The 6,000-nt window shown below is 28.5% G+C and overlaps 1 protein-coding gene across 6 annotated transcripts in view; it reads right to left on the minus strand.

Moving 5' to 3' along the window:
• Tpc1 (Thiamine pyrophosphate carrier protein 1) overlaps window positions 1–5,731 on the minus strand; it is a 29,900-nt gene extending 24,169 nt beyond the window's left edge. For 3 of the 6 annotated variants that reach the window (XM_076455971.1, XM_076455966.1, XM_076455970.1), the window contains exon 1: window positions 5,510–5,731. The gene's annotated coding sequence lies outside the window, so the exon portion shown is untranslated. Of the gene's footprint in view, window positions 1–1,397; window positions 2,954–5,505 lie in introns of those variants that run through there. The other 3 variants (XM_076455972.1, XM_076455967.1, XM_076455968.1) reach the window with 2 other exon arrangements.
• Between the last annotated feature and the right edge of the window lie 269 nt (window positions 5,732–6,000).

The raw sequence follows: 6,000 nt of genomic DNA on the forward strand, positions 1-6,000 counted from the left end.
TTTTTTTTACTAGTTAAGGTCTGAAAATGGACAACTGTGTATCAAGTTCCTAAAATCAAAATATCTTCAAGTCATATCTTAAAAGATATTTGTCCTAATTTTCTCTGTATGATTTGTTCAGTTTATTTCTTTTATGTAAACATGTGCAAGTATTTTAAAATTTCTAAAACTAACAGCAAGCACAGGGTAAGTAGCCAACCTTGTGTATAGCTTGGCATTCTGTAGGATTTGTGACTGCAAAATATTTGAAACAACAAAAATTTATAATTAACTACTATATGCAACTGCTCAATCACTCTGTCTTGTGTGGTATCTGATAACTTATTAATCACTGGGTTCATTAATAAGTTACATGCAACTAACTGATTATTATTACATGAGACTTGGATAACTGAATAATAAAAGTAATAACTGAAAACACTATATTGGAATAGTTGATTGTTTTCACGAGTCACGACACCAACAAATTAAACTTAAAAACTTCTAATTACTTGAAAATAAAAGATTTCATTACGGCAATATTTAATTTACTTGGAATAAATGAAAATAATTATAATTGAAACTAATTTCAATTAGATGATCATTTTTGTTATAATAAATTTAGTCATAACTTTAAGTGGATTATTTCACATGACACTATTCCAAGTAATCAATATTCATAGATAATAGAATGAGCAAATTGTTTCAAATTTTTTTATCCATCTTACTTCACTTTCTAAAACAGAGCTTTGTTGCTACAAAGGATGAAATATTTTCATCTGCACTTTTGTAGTGTAATTCAGCATAGCATCACTTCTGATGTAAGCAGAGCACACGAAAACAATGTATTAATACACAATTTGAAATGTAGGCCTTTGTTACACCACAGAGTGTCACCTCATGACATTTGATGTGAATGAACCTTAAATGTGTCACTTTTAAACAAGGTTAGCAAATTCATAAGAAATGACCTCTCCTTTATAACTTCATGCTGACTACCAGAGATATTATGAAACTTCTGTAAGTGTTATTGTATAATTTCTTTAATAATAGGCTAATAATTTCACCAATCAAATATGACCAAATGGATGGTTATACCTCGACCCACTGTTTATCACAATCATTAATAATAATCATAACACTGGATAATTTCCAGTATTCTGGTACATTACTACTTTTAACGGGGTTAGTAAAACTATGATTAATAATACACAAATTGAGATGAAACAACCCACTTCAGTTATGATATAAAATTTGTCATGATACATAAACTAAGATACATATCATAAGTGAAAATCCTTACACCCTCATTTGAATGAACTGTAAATAACATACATTTAAACAAATTCACAACTTATATCAATCACAAGATTATTCCTTTAGCTTGTGATTTAGCAAAATCAACAAAAACTACATACTTAAATATATGTAGTAACTCTCTGTCACTGTGTTTTTACTTTCAGATCCAAATTATAGATGCACCATAAGTGTTCATCCCACACTGAAGAAAGAGTGAAAAAACAACTAAGCAATGGTGTCTAATAATTACAGAAATCCAAACCATGATCATATTTTTCATTATGAAGCAATCAGCATGTTTATACTTATAGCCTTCAAATGCAACCTCTCTGCAAGAAAAACATCACATTATGTTGAAAATACATCCTCAGTAGGTACAGAAGTACTACAGCAAGGTCATTTATACATGTCATAAAAGCCTTGAATGCAATAGATAAACAGTTTGGATCAATCTCCACTTGTCATATTCTTATCAATTTAACTATACTATTTTATTACAACTCTTGAAAACCAGCCACTTAAGTAGAGTTGCTCTTGAAGATGTTTTAGAAATGAACCAATGAGCAAAGAAAACCACACAAAACTTGGAGTTTATGTTAATTTTCTTCCTGGTAAAATAAACCTAAAATACTTCAGTCAGCATTTCATAATGTTAGTTTACTTTTTGATTTTTTTTTCCCAAATTCTCAGGTTGCAATGTCAGTCTACACAAAAATGGAAGAAGAAATTACATCAACTCTTCCTAGCATTTGTCTTCAGTAAATTTAAAAATATAACTAAACTGTAAATATAGAAAATTAAAATACTAAATAATGAAGAACAAACCCATTAAGGTTCACACCAATAATATTCTCCTACACATACTGAAAAAGTTGCTATTCATCAACCCCTTTTTTGCTTTTTACTACTCATTTCATATGCATCTCACTACTTTTCTACCAATGTAACAACCATTCTACTTATTTGTTAATTTCTTGAGCACCTTACTAAACATTTTTTGATAGTTAAGGCATATAAGACCAACACCAACTGGTCAGGAATATCTTCATTCAAAAGATCAAAAGCCCTATACAAAAGCAACTAACAAATTGGTTAGTCAGGAAAATCTTTTCATAAAACTGTGCTGAAAAGAACTAAACACCAAATATCCTTTTTTTTCTTACTTCCGTCAATAAATTCCAACACCTTGTTTAAAAGCACTAAAAACAGGATATGTCAAATCTAATTAGTTAAAGAAATTAAAATTAAGACTTGCAAAATTACAGTAAATCTTGGGGTTTTGGTTAAAAAGTGCAACAGGAAATTAAAAAGGGTTTACAAGAAATACTGGCTGATAAAAAAAATCCTTTATTAGTTTTTTTAAGTTATTTTAAAGATAAATAAGATTTTAAAAATGGGTAAAAACTCTTACAAAGTGCCCACTGCAAAATGTTTTCATAGACTATGAAATGGCTAAATTTCTATTCTGTTTTCACACGAGAGGATATTAACAATGTTCCAGGTGGTAAATAAAATTTTTATTAAAAAATAGAAAAAGCACCAGGATCACACAGTTTTTCTCATAGTTTAGAAGATACCAAAGATCAGATTTGTAAGTCCTTTTCATCTTTCATAGGTCAATAGATCAACAAACAATTGCCCAATGATTGGAGAGTTGCCAATATAAGTTAACAGTGAGAATAAGAGTTAAAAAATTGGTTAGTAATATTTTATAGAGGGAAAGAACTCTAGAAATCTGATTTTAAAAAACTGAAAAAATAATTCATTGAAACATATCATATCATAGAAGAGTTTAAATGAATTTACTAAAAAATGATAGTTTCCATTATACTCTGACAAATTTTAAAATGTTTAAAAATATATTTATAAATTTATATAGTTTGCTATAACTTAAAAAAAACAAGCTGAAATAAAAATAAATTAAATAAAAACAATGTACTGATTGAAAAGATCCCAGTACACAAGCTATAATGTGGGATTGCAAAATGTACCTTAAGTTTAATTAACTTTATTTAAAATAAATTTATATATAGATGTGGCTGAGTGAGAGAAAACGAAATATTAATATTAATGAAGCACAACCAAACTAGACTTTTGTCACTAAAAATATGTTCAGATGTTAATGCTTAGACCTTTTCAACATAGAAACAATCACAAATGTAATTAGTCAAATTTGTTAATGACATTAAACTCTTGGATAACTATAGCTGTAATAAAAATTTTAAAGTAATAAAAATAATTTAGATAAATTTGTATGTTTGACAACTGTTTGGCACATGACCTAACTACACTATGCACAAGGTAATATGCAACTTGAATTACACATTTAACACAGAGATTCTATTTAATAGCGTGAATCATGAAAAGGATTTAAGCACAGTGACAAACATACTACTCAATTTCTTGTAAAGTAAAGGGCAACTTTAATTCTTTTACTTTTGTGTAGGTGTGCAGGGACAACCTTGAAGGACCAAATGGTCCTTTATTATTCATATTACATTATCCAGACAGAGCTCTCTTACTAGTACTTGTAGTAAAGCTAATAGTAATACAGTTTTAGAATGTATTTATATACATTTTGATTGCAAGTCAAACAGGTAATCTCATTATAGAGATTACAAGTCAGGTTTCATATGGAACAGTAATCAGTTTTGTTTCCCTTATCTCAGAAAGAGCATGGATTAGTTGGAAATGGTTCAAAAGACAACTACAAGAATAATTGTGGAGACAAAGTTATCTCATGTAGATTAAGACTTCATAACTAATCTTCTTTTGAAAATAAATCTTAAATGTGATAGGTGATATTACAAAAGTGTAAAACATTATCTGTTAGATTAACAGAAAGTAGACTATAAAACTTTGTTCTACGTTCTAGAGACAACTTGACAAAAAGGTACAAGTTGAAGATAAGACAGAAAATATTTTAATTAAGATTTAATTTTTTTACCAGGTTGATTAACTTATGCATCGGCAATTGTGGACACTGGATCCAAGACGTCTCATCCGACAAAGTCTCACCTCTATGACTAACCTTTCCCACTTTATAAAACAAACTTCTGATGTTTATATTCATAAATACATATTTTTTGCAAAATTTGGCATTACTTTGATACAGCTCAAGATGCATACTTTGTGAAAAATTATCAGACTTGAATGCAGTAATCAAATTAAGTCAACCACCAAAATTTCTCTAATTTTTATAAATATTCAAGTTTTTTGAATGATGTTTTAATTGTAGGCTGTTGCTCTAAGTTTTCCTTTACCTGAACTGAATATTGTGTGTGTGTTTCAGACAAAATCATTTTTTTCATGTCTTTTGTGTTTTCTAATCATTTTTTGAAAATTTTTACTCTCTTGTATTTGACTGAAAAATGTGTTTGACAGTTGTTTTATTGAAACAGAACCACTTCTTTCTAATGAAATGTCAATTTTATGCAACATGTAATTTCTCATCTTGAAAAATACAAACTATAATTACCAAATTACTTACCTAATTAGATTCTCACTTTAAAACAAACCTAAAACTGCAAGCAAACAAACTTTCAAGATATCTTCAAAACAGTAATAAAACAAATACAAAAAGGTACACGACATACAAAACAATTAGGTGAGACATTGGACACCAGCTCTTTACAAAGGTTTAAAAAGCATTTTATGATTTCCTTGAAAATAAAAGATGATTTAGTTATTACTTTTATTTCTCTAAAAGTGAATGTGCAGGATCATCCTATAAAGATCAAATGGTTTTTCTGTTGTTCTCATGTTACACTACAAGATGGGTGGTATTAATCAGCTTGCACAGGATTTTGAAAAATATGGATCAGAATACAAATATACATAAAATCCTTTTCTTTGGCATAGAGTAACATTTTATATTTTGAGTTTTAGGTTCAACTATCAAAAGTGACAAAACCTCCAAACGTAAATGTCTTTAAATTTACGAAAGTATGACCGACTCCGATTTAAGCATTAACATGCAAAGTAATAATAGCGCTAACAAAAAATGAAACTTTTATTTCTAATTATGGTTTCTTAACTAAATATTTCACATAAAACCAATTTATTTTCCTCTAAACATTTTATACAACTCAAGTATTAATCACTGCATTATTCATTTTAATCTCGACTTTCGACGGCATTCACGATATTTTTCATTATATTGTACCCTACAGAAATTAAGAAAATACAACTTAATATTGGTAAGAATATACTAAATTTATCTCTTACCTACCCATTGCACCATTAGCTTTATCGATTATTATCGACCGCAAAAACAACAACTAGCAATTCATTATTTGACTTCAAGTTTAACTACAATTATAACTAAAACAATCTTTAACTGATATAATCATTAAACCAATAGCAAACATGCTTCATAAATACTGTATTTCACATGAATTACACCTTACAACAACAAAACAACCTTCTTCTATTTTAGCAATACTAAAGGACACTGATAGCGCCCTCATATAATTAGTTTGGTTTTTGCTAAGTGGCGAAGAATTTCACCATCAATTTACTGCAGCAATCGTTACCAATCAAAACAATTAAGATGTGAGTCAGTTGAACTGTATTTTCATACACGTTATATATATATATATTTCATTCGCTATTATACTATAAATACATTAGAGCTTCTGTTATTTTTTCAAAACTTGTAGTTCATACTGGGGGATTTACAGATTTTGACTATAAAGTAAAAAAAAACAAACCGACTTTTAC

Source organism: Tachypleus tridentatus, chromosome 9 (assembly GCF_004210375.1).
Source record: "Tachypleus tridentatus isolate NWPU-2018 chromosome 9, ASM421037v1, whole genome shotgun sequence".
NCBI lineage: Eukaryota > Metazoa > Arthropoda > Merostomata > Xiphosura > Limulidae > Tachypleus > Tachypleus tridentatus.